The sequence below is a fragment of the Rana temporaria genome, chromosome 1, assembly GCF_905171775.1.
Source record: "Rana temporaria chromosome 1, aRanTem1.1, whole genome shotgun sequence".
Classification (NCBI taxonomy): domain Eukaryota; kingdom Metazoa; phylum Chordata; class Amphibia; order Anura; family Ranidae; genus Rana; species Rana temporaria.
The window spans coordinates 79,329,242-79,344,780 of NC_053489.1; positions in this window are offsets into that span (position 1 = coordinate 79,329,242).

Genomic DNA, 15,539 nt, shown 5'->3' on the forward strand with positions numbered 1-15,539 from the left:
CGCTTACGCAAACGACATAAGCGACGGTTACGCGACGCGATTTTGTTCGGGAATCGGGGGTATCAGGCTCATTTGCATAAACAAATGAGACCTGAACATAAATGCCACCTAGCGGCCGTGGGCGAATTACATTTAAGATCCGACAGTGTAAGTGACTTACACCTGTCGGATCTACAGCGTATCTATGCGAAAATGATTCTAGGAATCACTCGCATAGATACGCGGGTCAAAAAACAGAGATACGACGGAGTTTCCTGAGATACTCTATCCTAAATTAAAAAGTGTTGCCTCAAGTTCTACTTTAAGCACAAATTTCTGATAATTTTATGGAGAGGACTAAGAAGATATAACCATGCCAATGGTGCAGCAGAAAACATATAGCACAGTGAGGAAGGTTTGTGGTCCAAGATGATAGGACAGCCCCCCCCCCCCCCCCCACAAATGCGGAATGCCGGCCGCCCACATACCGCAAGCAGTGCGGGCGCTTTATGGGAGCGCTAGACTAATTTGCCTCTCAGCCCAGTCTGCCCCATAAGATTGGCGCTACACTAACAGTGTAGCACAAGCCGGTGGGGACTCTTTCCGTGCTGCCCCCCCCCCCCTGCAAAGTTCTGCCCTAGGGCTGGGCCTTGTTGGCCTAGGCCAGGATACAGCGCTGCATCAAATGCAGCCACTGTGCCCATCAAATGTAGCCACAGTGCCATCAAACGCAACCACTGTGCCCGCAGCCACTGTTCCATCAAACGCAGCCTATGTGCCCATCAAACGCAGCCTCTGTGCCATCAAACACAGCCACTGTGACCATCAACCGCAGCCACTGTGCCATCAAACGCAGCCACTGTGCCATTAAACGCAGCCACTGTGCCCATCAAATGCAGCCACTGTGCCATCAAATGTAGCCACTGTGCCTATCAAATGTAGCCACTGTGCCCATCAAATGCTCCCACTGTGCCCCATCAAATGCTGCCACTGTGCCCCATTAAATGCTGCCACTTTGACCCCCCATGCGCTTGCTGTCTGACCGGCACTTACCCTATCAGGCAGTGGTTGATGGCGGCGAGCTGGGGGACCTTTCAACGGGTCAGACATGTCCTCCATGCGTCTCCTCCCCTCCTCCTAATAGGCATCCAATCGCAGCGCCTGCCCTTTCAGCCTATCAGGTGACGGGTATCAGACCTGCGCTACCTGATTGGTGGAGAGGTGGTTCAGTATTAGAAAAGCAAATATTCATTTGCTTTTCTAACACACCTGGGTGGACTGTGAGCGCAATGCTCTGCGCTCGCAGTTCACTTTTTTTAAAGCCTATTAGAGCCTATGGCTCGAATCAGGTGCTTCAAAAAAACACCCCCGCCGTTGTAATTCAGGCGCCCGGCGTCTGAAAAGGGGCCTGGATGCCTGAATAGGGGGTGGCGGCGGCAGCGGCCATGGATAGATTCATGCAATGAATCTATCCATTAGTCATAAAGGGGGTGGCTGGAGAGAGGGGGCGGCACCCGTGCACCCTTAATGAATGCACCGCCACTGACTAAATCCAAACCTATTTTGATTTGATAAAGTGGGGAGGGATTAGAACCCTGTTGTGTACCTATTGTTATCTGTAAACCTATTGGTCAAATGGAGCAATATTTCACTGTTTTCAGAAAAAAATTGTGGAACAAGTGTCACCAACACAATAAGAAATCAAAAAGAGTGCCTATCGTGTTATACGTGCCTTGTTTGTTTGTCTTTGAATAATTTTGCCCCTACCTCACTCTGTAGCTAGGGGATGCTCCATGTAGTTAGTCCAATTATTGTTCATGCTTAGCCTCCATTCACCATACAGTATGTACTGTATTCTGCTGGAGCTAGGCACACTGTAATTGAATGTTATTAAAAATTACCTTTCCTTTTCTTTATTTTTTTAAATTAAATTTTAATTATTATTTTCTAAGAAATTACAAGTAATATAATCAAACAGAAAATAAAATAAAATATAATAAAATTACAAAGAAGAAGTTATAATAAGCAATCTGGTGGTACAAGTGCCAATATATGTATCTTTTAACATTTCAAAATAATAGTCCTCATTTTTAACTATAACTCTGACAGGTAAGTATAAATAAACTTAAGGGGTAACGAAAAATAAAAATAGCAAATAATAATAAAAAAAAATAATAATAATGTAGCGTATACAATTGTGACCCAAGTCATATTGTAATTCAATGTTATTCAATTCAAAAACTACCGGCATTACGATCTCTCTTCTGTTAACATAACTAGTAATAAGTCTGAAGCCTCGTACACACGCTCGGTTTTCTCGGCAAGAACCAGCAAGAAAACTGCTGGCAGAGCTTTTTTGCCGAGTAAACCGTGCGTGTATACGAGACTTTGACGAGAATCCGGGCCGTGTGTACAGGGCTTAAAAGACATCCCCATAGCATGATGCTGCCACCACCATGCTTCACTGTAAGGATGGAATTGGCAGGTGATGAACGGTGCGTGGTTTCCTCCAGACATGATGCTTGCCATTCAGGCCAAAGAATTCAATCTTTGTTTCATCATACCAGAGTATTTTGTTTCTCATGGTCTGAGAGTCTTTTGGCAAACTCCAGGCGGGCTGTCATGTGCCTTTTACTGAGGAATGGCTTCTGTCTGGCCAAGCTACAGCTTTAAAGAAGAAATAAACTCTAAAATCTATGGCCAAAAAGAGCCAGGCCAAGGACAAATGACTAGACACTAGTTTAGCCTGTGGTCCCCTCTGACTGATCTCTTTCCCATTACTGACTTACAATGACTAATTCCACATGGAGTCTCTGTGTGGAGGTGGCCATCTTAGTAGAGGCATTTAAGTGCCTCTGGCCACTCTACCACACAGGCCTGATTGGTGGAGTGCTGCAGAGATTGTTGTTCTTCTGGAAGGTTCTCCTCTCTCTGTCAGAGAGACCATCGGGTTTTGGTCACCCCCTATCTTAGGCCCTTCTCCCTGATCACTTTAGGAAGAGTCCTGATGGTTCCAAACTTCTTCCCTTCCCGGATGATGGAGGCCACTGTGCTCATTTAAAGCGGTTGTAAACCCGCATATAATTTTTTTATTTTTTTTTACACCTGCAAGGAAAAAGCCATAATGAGCTAATATGCACCGCATATTCACTCATTATGAAATACTTACCTCGGAACGAGGTAGGTAACTTACCTGGTCCACGCCGAGCCGAGCCTCGGCGTGTCTTCCAGGTATCGCCGCTCCAGCGCTGTGATTGGCTGGAGCGGCGATGACGTCACTCCCGCGCATGCGCGCGGGAGATTTCCTATCCGGCATGGGTCGGCGGTGCATTGCAAGGGGAATATCTCCTAAACCGTACAGGTTTAGGAGATATTCTTTATACCTACAGGTAACCCTTATTATAGGCTTACCTGTAGGCAAAAGTGAAAAAAGTGGGTTTACAACCACTTTAAGTGTCTCCAGCAAAGGGAACAGTGAGCAACACAGTTGTGACATTACCAAATCTCATTTCAAATGTCCTGAAACTAGTCAGATGCAGCAGTGCCTCAGATGATCTCACCCTGCAGATATACAACTATGAGGCTCTAGGTACTGGAGAGCCTAGGCACATACCAGAAATAGCAGTCAGATGCAGCAGTGCCTTAGATGATCTCACCCTGCAGATATACAACTATGAGGCTCTAGGTACTGGAGAGCCTAGGCACATACCAGAAATAGCAGTCAGATGCAGCAGTGCCTCAGATGATCTCACCCTGCAGATATACAACTATGAGGCTCTAGGTACTGGAGAGCCTAGGCACATACCAGAAATAGCAGTCAGATGCAGCAGTGCCTCAGATGACCTCACCCTGCAGACATACAACTATGGGGCTCTAGGTACTGGAGAGCCTAGGCACATACCAGAAATAGCAGTCAGGTGCAGCAGTGCCTTAGATGATCTCACCCTGCAGACATACAACTATGGGGCTCTAGGTACTGGAGAGCCTAGGCACATGCACAGAAATAGCAGTCAGATGCAGCAGTTCCTCAGATGATCTCACACTTCAGACATACAACTATGGGGCTCTAGGTATTAGAGAGCCTAGGCACATACCAGAACGTTCACTGCTATTTTTCTATTTAAAAAAAAAGTAATTTTTTTTTTTTTTTTTTTTTTTTTTTTTATTCTGCTTAGGTACAGTTAATATTTCTAGGGATTTTTCACTTTTCAAGTTCAGGCCCTCTATAAGAACATTTCCTTCTTTGGTAAAGAATGTGCTGCATTTAAAAATTCAAAAGTCCTTTTCACCCTTCATAAAAAGCAAATACTGCTCCTGGGAACTGACAAAATAAATCAATAGTATTTGTTTACGCATAGCAGGGATGTCCACATTTCTAGTTGTTCAAACGCATGAACATCACCTTCCAAACCCCATGTAACAATCTCTTTTCATCTCTGATTCCACATTACAAACTACCTTTCAAGTCACGCAATGTCACACATTATTTTCCTTCCTTGTACTTGCTGACTGATCCTATCACACAACCATGCCCAAGTTAAACTAGCCAGGCAAAGAACAAAGACTTGGCTTTATAACCCTGTCTGTGCTACTTGTGACAAACTCAACATTTAAATGCTGTCTTATACTGGGTTTAGTGCCCTGGTAATAATACTTTCTTATGTCCTAAAGATGAAATCCAGGTACAGTGGAACCTTGGATTACGAGCTTAATTCTGTTCCAGGAAAATTCTTGTAATCTAAAGCACTCGCATATCAAAGCGAGTTTCCCCATAGAAGTCAATAGAAACGAAGATAATTTGTTCCACATTAACTTCTATTGCATGCAATACCGCATGTGGCCAGAGGTGGTGGGGCACCTTAAAGACTCGGAAATACCTGGAGACCTCCCGGATGCACTCGGAAACCCCTCGGAAAGGCTTTGAACTAAGTATTTCAGAGTGTTTCCAAGAATTTCTGAGCGGTTACAATTTTCACCGGTGCCCCCACACCTCTGGACAAATGCAGTACTGCGTACCGCAGAGGCTTGAATCCTGCTCGTTTTGCGAGACAACACTTGCAAACTGAGTCAGGATTAAAAAAAAATAATAGTTGGTATTGGTGAACCCCTTGAGGGGTAGGTGGAGTGGAAAGGAAGACTCCGAACAGTATGTAGGGGAGAGAAGGAAAACACAGCCCCAATGGTGCCCCAGTTGAAGTCCCTCTAGGACGAAACACGTAGGGCCTGGTTTTTTACCATTTCTCATATTGCCCCTTTTATATTTGTGATCACTTTTAATGTATATGCTGGTTTTATTCAAATAAAACCCAATTTTTTTTTTACCTGCACCATTGGGGCTGTCTTTTCCTTCTCTCCCCTACATACTGTTTGGAGTCTTCCTTTCCACTCCACCTACCCCTCAAGGGGTTCACCATTATCCCTCCCATCCACCACCGAGCGGACATCTTGGGATAATTAGGACATCCATCCGGGACATCATGCATCCATGGCCCTCCACTGAAGATCCTTTCCATCCTTGATCCAGTCTGAGGAAGCCGAGCTGAGTACGCCCCGTGAGTGTTCATGCCTGATTGATCTACTGTCGCTGACAGGTAGATCCACGCTTTCTGGTAAGCGCAATTTCATCTCCATTTAGAAAGTGACCTGTTGTCTTTGAGGATCCACATGGTCATTCTACCATCCATTCATCTCACCATTTTTGGATGGACTTTCTAGTGTTATATTATTTTTGATTGTGTCCTCTTCAACACCAATTTATTAATTTATTTTATTTTTATTATTTGTGTGTTTTTTGGCACTAAATCACTGTTTTAGTACAGTGATTATTGATTTTCCAAGAGAAATCATTGTCTCTATGGTACCACAGCGCTACATTTTTTTCTCACATCACTGTTCAATATTTGTCATATTGTAGTGTGGCTGCTTTAGTTTTAATTTTTTCTGGTTAGCGCAATATTCCCCCCCCCCTTTTTTTACCTTCTAAATAGTAACCACAAGGAGGTGGACGCTCAGCACAATCTGCATTCTCAATGTATACAGCGTTGCCTAATTGGACAAGGTAGAGAGGTGGGGAGGTAACTTCCAATCAGAGAACGTCTTGTATTCTTTGAAAAAAGAACAAGGCGTTCTCTGAACGGTGCCTGTGCTCTTTAGTTACTATACAGCAGGGCAACCACTTGGCATGGGATGTGGAAGACAGTGAGGATCACTGTGATAGCAACAGCTAGTACATGGATTCTCAAGTGGATTATAGGATTTTACAAGCCGGGGTAGGGCTTTTATTGCAGCCCTCCTGGAAAATAACGCTAGGTCTTATTTTCGGGGTAGGTCTTATTTTCGGGGAAACACGGTAGGTACATTGGACCATTCTTGGGCCAGATTCACATAGAGATACGACGGTGTATCTCCTGATACGCCGTCGTATCTCTGAGTTGTGCCGGTCGTATCTATGCGACTGATTCATAGAATCAGTTACGCATAGATATCCCTAAGATTCGACAGGTGTAACTGTGTTACACCGTCGGATCTTAGGCTGCAATTCATGGCCGGCCGCTAGGTGGCGCTTCCCTATCTTTTACGCGACGATTATGCTAATGAGCAGTTACGTCGTTTGCGTTCGGCTTTTTCCGGCGTATAGTTACCCCTGATTCTATGAGGAGCAGCCAATGTTAAGTATGGCCGTCGTTCCCGCGGAAATTTTTTTTTTTTACGTCGTTTGCGTACGTCGATTCACAAAAGCGCTGGACACAAGTTACGCTCACGCCGAAACCAATGACGTCCTAGCCACGTCATTGGGAGCAATGCACGCTGGGAAAATTTGGGGACGGCGCATGCGCATTTAAATCGGCGCGGGGACGCGCCTGATTTAAATACTACACTCCCCCTAGCCGCGGAATTTTTATTCCGCCGGGGGATTTACGATCCGCCGCCGCAAGTTTTGAGGTAAGTGTTTTGTGAATTACCCACTTGCCTCAAAAACTTGCGGCGGCGGATCTTAAATCACATAGGTTGCGCGGATCTAAAGATCCGCTAACCTATGTGAATCTGGCCCATTGTGTACATGTTACCATACCTCCCATATTTTTGAGATGGGAATGAGGGACAACTATCAGCAAAAGTATGCAGGCATAGGACACACCTCTTGCCACGCCCCCTTAAAGGAGAATAGTACAAAAAAAATGATTGGTTAAACCCACAAGTGCTTTTTTACCACTATTATTCCTTTATATTGGCTTTTATCATTTACAAACGCAGCAATTTAGAAATCAGATGAAAGGTTTAGTGCTGGGAGACAATTTTTGAGAGATAAAAAGTGCATTTTATATACATCTTTATAGATCAGACCAAAATGAGGGACAAATGAGGAGGAATGAGGGACATTCCTCCAAATCAGGGACAGTTGGGAGCTATGATGTTACTACTTTGAAAAAGGGTTCCTGCATGTGGCTGCTATGGGGCCTTGGGGTGGAAGGGGTTTAGTAGTTCAGTAGTTTAAATATTATCAAACGATATGCACATGAAGAGACATGATCTTCTGCAATAAGCGCCTGCCTGCTCACAGTTTTTTACTTTTCAACTTTACTTCTGCTTTAATGGCTTATTTTTGTTGTTTATTGTGTCTAGGGTTCCTGCTGGTGGTACATGTATGTACAGTACATATGTAGCACCCCGCCCTGGAGTTTAGGCAGGGTTGCTCCTAACACATTTACTTGCCAGAAGTAGTTATCCTGGTCGATTGATAGAGATCTATTGATTTCTCCCTAAGTTTAGCCTTGTTGCACTTTTCTCTTCTACCGCTAGGTGGCCAGGTACTTGGTGGAACTAGATATGAGAAGGGCAAACCAAGGTCAGGTTACGGGTATATGGGGTATCTCAGCCAATGGGCAGGGGTTTTCTTGGATCCCTTGGCCTGCTGGGAGAGCCTATATAATTGGGTGGAGCCAGGTGATCTATGCTCTGTGCCACCTGGACGGCTGTCTGGGTGGATGTGTGGCGTATTGCCTGGGCTGCTAGGCCGGAGATTGGGCCTATCCCAGGGGCATCTGGCTGCTAAGCTGTCTGAGGGCCTGTCCAGAAGCAAGAGAGCAGCACAGGGTTGGGATTGCGGCTGACAATCAACTAAAAGTGACGGTTCTTCCCCGGAGAACCTGTCGTGGTCGGAGGTAGAGGGGGGAAGCTGTTGCCACTAAGGGACCATCCACCTTGTTACCAGGGACCATGGGCGTCCGCTCCATAGGGCAAGGGAGGGTGCTTGCCCCCCCTAGAAACCAGTGCCATGATCCTCGGGGAGAAAAACAGCAGGCAGGAAGCAAGGCGGTGGCACGGCGATTCCAATTAGAGCAGCTCTCTCTCTTCTAGCTCCAGCTGACAGAGAGGGGGAGGGGGGCGATCGGGGGAGATATACAGTACAGCCAGCCCGCGGCTCTCCTCTCCCTGTCACAGCTCCGCTGCCGAGTTCTCTGGTAAATGGAGCAGCTGCGCAGTGACAGGGAGAGGAGAGCCGCGGGAGCTGGCTGTACTGTATATCTCCCCCGATCGCCCCCCTCCCCCTCTCTGTCAGCTGGAGCTAGAAGAGAGAGAGAGCGGCTCTAATTGGATTCGCCATGCTGCCGCCTTGCTTCCTGCTTTCCTCACCAAGATTGGCCACAGCAGAGGGCCAATCAGAAGATTCTGGGGAAATGTAGTCCCTTAAGAGTGGCGGCCCCAGCATGTCCACAGACACCATGCTAAAGCCCCCAGCATGCAAGCACTCTGCTGGGGGGGGGGGGGGGTTACAAGGGGAGAAAAGAGAATACTGTGCTCATGCTGGGGGAAGCCAGAGAGAGCCACGCTGTACCCGCACCAACCAGAGAGCCACGCTGTACCCGCACCAATGACTAAGCCCCTCCCCTTCATGACATTGTCAAAAAGGGACCGAGCATGGATGACCATAAAATGATGCCCCCCCCTGAAAAAATATCAGCGGACGCCCATGCCAGGGACCACAGTGAGTAACTGAAGCAAGTAGCAGAGTAGTTGTCTCACCAACCGGGGACGGTGGAGAATCGTCAAACTTCAGTGGGAATGAAGCCAGGGACCCAGCCAGCGGAGGTGACGCTTGCAGAGCAGCCTTGTGTGTCAAACTAGGGACTGAGCAGGCCAGCGTCAGTGAAGCTTGAGAGGTATCTTGTGTGCCAAGCTAGGGACCCAGCAGAGAAGCGGGGGTGACGCTTGAGAAAGATACCACTGTGAAGATTGCAGGAACTCAAGATATTGAGTGGCAGTGAATCAGCAGGTCTAGTGAGAGACCAGGAGCTCAGTGGGCTGAAGAACTACAAGAAGTTGTAGAGAAGGAGAAGAAACTGTTAGGCTTTGTGTTAGGAACTGTTAAAGACTGTTGCCATAGGAGACAGCATTCCTGCACTGGCAGATGTGGCATCTTGCTGGAGGCCTTTCCCTGCATGGCTGTCCTCCTATCGAAGTCTGAGTCTGGTAATTGAACTTACAACTACTTGAGGGTGTCCTGGCTCTGACCCTCTTTCCCCCATAAAAGTTAGTCTCTTTTGCATTCAAGAAGTGTCTGGTGCCCAATAACTGTATCCACCTTGCATTCACTATGCCTTACAACCCACCATATACAGAAGGATGACAGCTATTTCTGGCCTTGGAGGTTCTCATTAGATTGAAGGAGGCCGGAGACCTTGCTACACATACATACATATTCACATGTCCCCTCAAAATAACTCAACACACAGCCATTAACCACTTCGTTACCGGGCCTATTTTGGCACTTTTCTCCTTTATGTAAAAATCACAATTTTTTTTGCTAGAAAATTAATCAGAACCCCCAAACATTATATATTTTTTTTTAGCAGACACCCTAGGGAATAAAACGGTGGTCATTGTAACTTTTTTTCTCGCATTGTATTTGCGCAATAATTTTTCAAACGCCTTTTTTTAGGGAAAAAAACAGTTTCATGAATTAAAAAATAACAAAACAGTAAAGTTAGCCCAATTTTTTTGTATAATGTGAAAGACGATGTTACGCTGAGTAAATAGATACCTAACATGTCACGCTTTAAAATTGCGCACACTCATGGAATGGCGCCAAACTTCGGTACTTAAAAATCTCCATAGGCAACGCTTTAAATTTTTTTACAGGTTACTATAGGTCTAGTGCTAGAATTGTTGCACACGCTCTAACGCACGCAATGATACCTCACATGTGGGGTTTGAACAGTGTTTACATATGTGGGCGGGACTTGCATGCGCGTTCGCTTCTGCACGTGAGCGACCGGGACAGGGGCATTTTAAATTTTTTTTTTTATTATTTTTTTTTTTTTTTTTACTTCATTTTTTTATTTTTACACTTTTTTGACATTTTTTTTTTTTTTTATCCCTTGTAATAGGAATCAGTGTGACAGGTCCTCTTTATGGAGAGATGTGGGGTCAAAAAGACTCCACATCTCTCCTACAGGCTTACAAGCATGAAATCGGTGAAAAAAATGTCACCGATTACATGCCGACAGCCGCGATAGCGGCTTTGTTTACTTCCGGGTACCGGGCGTGACGTCATAACGTCGCGCCCGGCCCTCCGACGGTCATAGAGATGACTGTGACCATCTGGTCACCAGTCATCTCTATGGTTCACCAACGAGCGCCGGCCGATTCGCTCTCCGGGCCCCCGATGGCACGGGAGAGCCCGGAGAAGCACCGGATGGCGGCGGGAGGGGGGGACGTCCCCTCCCGCTGCCTAGAAGAACGATCGAGCGGCGGAACCGCCGATTTGATCGTTCTTCTGGTGCACAGAATCGCTAGCTGAAGACGGCGATATCTGAATGATGCCTGCAGCTGCAGGCATCATTCAGATATCACCGCTCAAAGTGGAGGACGTCCCAGGACGTCCTACGGATCTGAAGTGGTTAATGTCTAAACCGCTGGCAACAAAAGTGACTACACCTCTAAGTGAAAATGTCCAAATTGGGCCCAATTAGCCATTCTCCCTCCTGGGTGTCATGTGACTCCTTAGTATTACAAGGTCTCCGGTGCGAATGGGGAGCAGGTGTGTTAAATTTGGTGTTACCGCTCTCACTCTCTATTACTAGTCACTGGGGGCCAGATTCACGTAGCTCAGCGGATCTATAGATCCGCTCGATCTACGTGAATTAAGATCCGCTCCCGCAAGTTTAGGAGGCAAGTGGCTAATTCACAAACCACTTACCTCCAAACTTGCGACGGCGGATCCTAAATCCCCCAGCGGAATTCAAATTCCGCGGCTAGGGGAGTGTCATATTTAAATCAGGCGCGTTCCCGCGCCGATTTAAATGCGCATGCGTCGTCCGTAGAATTTCCCGGCGTGCATTGCTCCCACTGACGTCACTAGGACGTCAGTGGTTGCGACATGAGCGGGACTTGCGACGCGCGTGTTCGTGAATCGGCGTACGCAAACGACATAGGAAAATTCAAATTCGACGCGGGAACGCCGGCTATACTTAACATTGGCTGCGCCTGATAAAAGAAGGGGTAAGTATACGACGGAAAACCGCTACGGAAACGACGTAAGAACACTGCGACGGGTCCGCGTACGTTCGTGAATTTGCGTATCTCGCTGATTTACATATTATTTATCGTAAATCAGCGGGAACGCCCCCGGCGCCATTTTTAAATTTAAAAAAAGATCCGACAGTGTAACACAGTGTAACACTGTCGGATCTAGCCCTATCTTTGCGTAACTGATTCTATGAATCAGGCGCATAGATAGGACCAGTTTACGTCTGAGATACGATGGTGTATCTGTAGATACACCGTCGTATCTCTTTGTGAATCTGGCCCTGGAAGTTCAACATGACACCTCATGGCAAAGAACTCTCTGAGGATCTGCAGTTGCAGATCAAACAGAGGCCACGATTGTTGTAATATGTTGGACGATTTATGTGGAATGTTATATATATATATACATATACAGTGCAGACCAAAAGTTTGGACACACCTTCTCATTCAAAGAGTTTTCTTTATTTTCATGACTATGAAAATTGTAGATTCACACTGAAGGCATCAAAACTATGAAGTAACACATGTGGAATTATACATAACAAAAAAGTGTGAAACAACTGAAAATATATTTCATATTCTAGGTTCTTCAAAGTAGCCACCTTTTGCAGCAGACACATCTCTAGAACTGGTAAGAGGAGACTGTGTGAATCAGGCCTTCATGGTAGAATATCTGCTAGGAAACCACTGCTAAAGAAAGGCAACAAGCAGAAGAGACTTGTTTGGGCTAAAGAACACAAGGAATGGACATTAGACCAGTGGAAATATGTGCTTTGGTCTGATGGGTTCAAACTCGAGATCTTTGGTTCCAACCCCCGTGTCTTTGTGCGACGCAGAAAAGGTGAACGGATGGACTCTACATGCCTGGTTCCCACCGTGAAGCATGGAGGAGGAGGTGTGATGGTGTGGGGGTGCTTTGCTGGTGACACTGTTGGGGATTTATACAAAATTGAAGGCATACTGAACCAGCATGGCTACCACAGCATCTTGCAGCGGCATGCTATTCCATCCGGTTTGCGTTTAGTTGGACCATCATTTATTTTTCAACAGGACAATGACCCCAAACACACCTCCAGGCTGTGTAAGGGCTATTAGACCAAGAAGGAGTGTGATGGGGTGCTGCGCCAGGTGACTACCTCTTGAAGCTCATCAAGAGAATGCCAAGAGTGTGCCAAGCAGAAATCAAAGCAAAAGGTTGCTACTTTGAAGAACCTAGAATATGAAATATATTTTCAGTTGTTTCACACTTTTTTGTTATGTATAATTCCACATGTGTTCATTCATAGTTTTGATGCCTTCAGTGTGAATCTACAATTTCCATAGTCATGAAAATAAAGAAAACTCTGAATGAGAAGATGTGTCCAAACTTTTGGTCTGTACTGTATATATATATATATATATATATATATATATATATATATAATGTCGTATTATTGTGTTATAAGTCCAAAATTGACCAGGCCAGATTTCAGTCCAGGATGGGTCTATTTTACACATCAAACCTGTAATTTCGGTACATGTTACACATCAAAAGACGCTTGTCGATTGTCAATAGGCAAAGAGACAGGATAGGTCTATTTTACACATCGAACTCATCAAACTATTACTCAGGCCACATGTAATCTAATTACTTATTAGAGGGAGCTTATTAGTATGCATACTAATTAGTGACTCCGGCTGGGGTCATTACCTCCCCTCCTCCCTTCTAGACTGTAAGCTCTAACGAGCAGGGCCCTTTGATCCCTCCTGTATTGAATTGTACTGTAACTGTACTGTCTTCCCTGATGTTGTAAAGCGCTGCGCAAACTGTTGGTGCTATATAAATTCTGTATAATAATTACCTGTCACTCTGAAAGACAGGATGTAGATCAAAGACGGCCAATCAAATTGCTCAGCTATTCAGTGGATAGAGAATATAATCTTGGAGGTGAGCCTTGTCACTCAGAGAATAATATTCCCTATGTATTCTCTGTATGAATATATGTTGGTCTGGAAGTGATCAGAATATATTCCCTATGTATTCTCTGTATGAAATATGGCACAGGTCTAGGAAAAGATGAGACTTTGAAGTACTCTGTTAGATTTTGTATCGTCTGTGGAATTTGGACTTTATTCTGTATTGGAAGTCAATAAAATGCACTCTCTGGAGAGCCTATGTGTTGCTGCAAAACAACAAATTTATAATCATCATACTAACATCTAAATATCAATTATCTAACCGGACTCCACTATACACATTTATATCACTACAACGATGACAGCTTCCTTGGCTGTAGAAGATAGGAGGGTTTAGTTTTAAATGAATGGGCTAAGTTCTGCTTTAACTCCAGTTGCCACACATACACTCAGTGGCTACTTTATTAGGTACCCCTTTTGCTTCATTCTTCGTGGCATAAATTCAACAAGGTGTTGGAAACATTCCTCAGGTATTTTGGTGCATAGTGAGTCGTGACATGATAGCATCTCGCAGTTGCTGCAGGTTTGTCAGCCGCACATCCATGATGCGAATCTCCCCTTCCACCACATCCCAAAGGTGCTCTATTGGATTGAGATCTGGTGACTGCGGAGGCAATTGGAGTGCAGTGGTGAGATGCTTGTCCAGTGTCCAGATGCTTTCTGGAATCTGTGGCTATTCCAAATGCGCATTTTGACCTCTTTTTAACTAAAGTGGTCAACATCTGGTAAGATGCCATCCATGAGCACTTGTTTGTGGTGATTTTCTTCTGTTTGCGGTGGAGGTGGAAACCTTTATTGAATAAGTGAAATCATATTTCAAGCACTTGTTGTTTATTCACTGTTTGGACTTTATTTTTATACACACTGTTGGATTAAGACATCTCCCTTTGGGAGTCTGCATTCAATATGGACTTCACCAATAATAATTTTTGCTGTTACTTTATTCACTTTGTGTTTTTACCATTTATAACAAATTATTGCTGTGTATTTATTTATTCATTTTGATTATCTATATTTATACCTAGGTGATTATTATCCATTTTACTTAGCGCTCCCTTTTTCTTCACTTATACACACTGTTACATATCACTGTAATTTTGGGTTAGCAGCTTATTTATTTACTTTTGGGTTATTAGTTTATATTGGCGCGAGATTTTACCTCCCATGTTTATTTGAGTTACTGATGCTTTTCTACCAGTCTGCCCATTCTCCTCTAACCTCTGACATCATCAGTGCATTTTCCTCCACACAAATGCTGATCACTTGATATTTTTTTCTCTTTCGGGCCATTCTCTGTAAACTCTAGAGATGGTTATGTGTCTAAATGCCTAACTGGATTGAGTTTCTACCATGTGATTGGCTGATTAGCAATTTGTATTACCAAGCAATTGAACAGTTGTACCTAATAAAGTGGCCGGTGAGTGTCTTGCGTAACGTTGTGTGCTGAGAAGGTGCTCCCAACACACTGACTGAGCTGTCATTGACACTCCCGGACAAGGCCTCTAATTGGGAACTAGCGAGACGCCAGCCAATCACAGAGATCACATCAGCCAATCACAGAGATCACATGATACAGAAGCGTTAAGTGAGGTTTAGCTCCCTGGAAGGTGGTCTGTACCAAGCAGGGCTCAAGTCCTGCGGGAACGCGTGGGAACGGAGTTCCTGCACTTTTCTCACAGCAGGAACGCAGTTCCCTTTGCAGGACTAAAGCAGCCGAGCCACCCGAGCCAATCCTTCACTGAGTGGCGATGCCCAGCTTGACTCACTGTCAGGGGCAGGCGAACCTTAGTAATCCTTTATGTTACTGGACGCTTCCTGTATATGGATTTATCGGGTAGTGTGCGGGTATTCCGTCACTTCCTCGATGCCGCAATGTCTCCTGGGAGCTTTTATCATTGTTCCAAGGAGACATTGCGGAGGTCTGCCGCAAATTATTGCGGGATTTAGAAAGAACTTGCTTTAAAAAAAAACATGCGCTTTAGTAATTATGCATATGAGCGTATCATTTTTTTTTTTGGTTGGGAGTTCCCACACTTTTTTCCCCAGGACTTGACCCCTGGTACCAAGTGACTGCT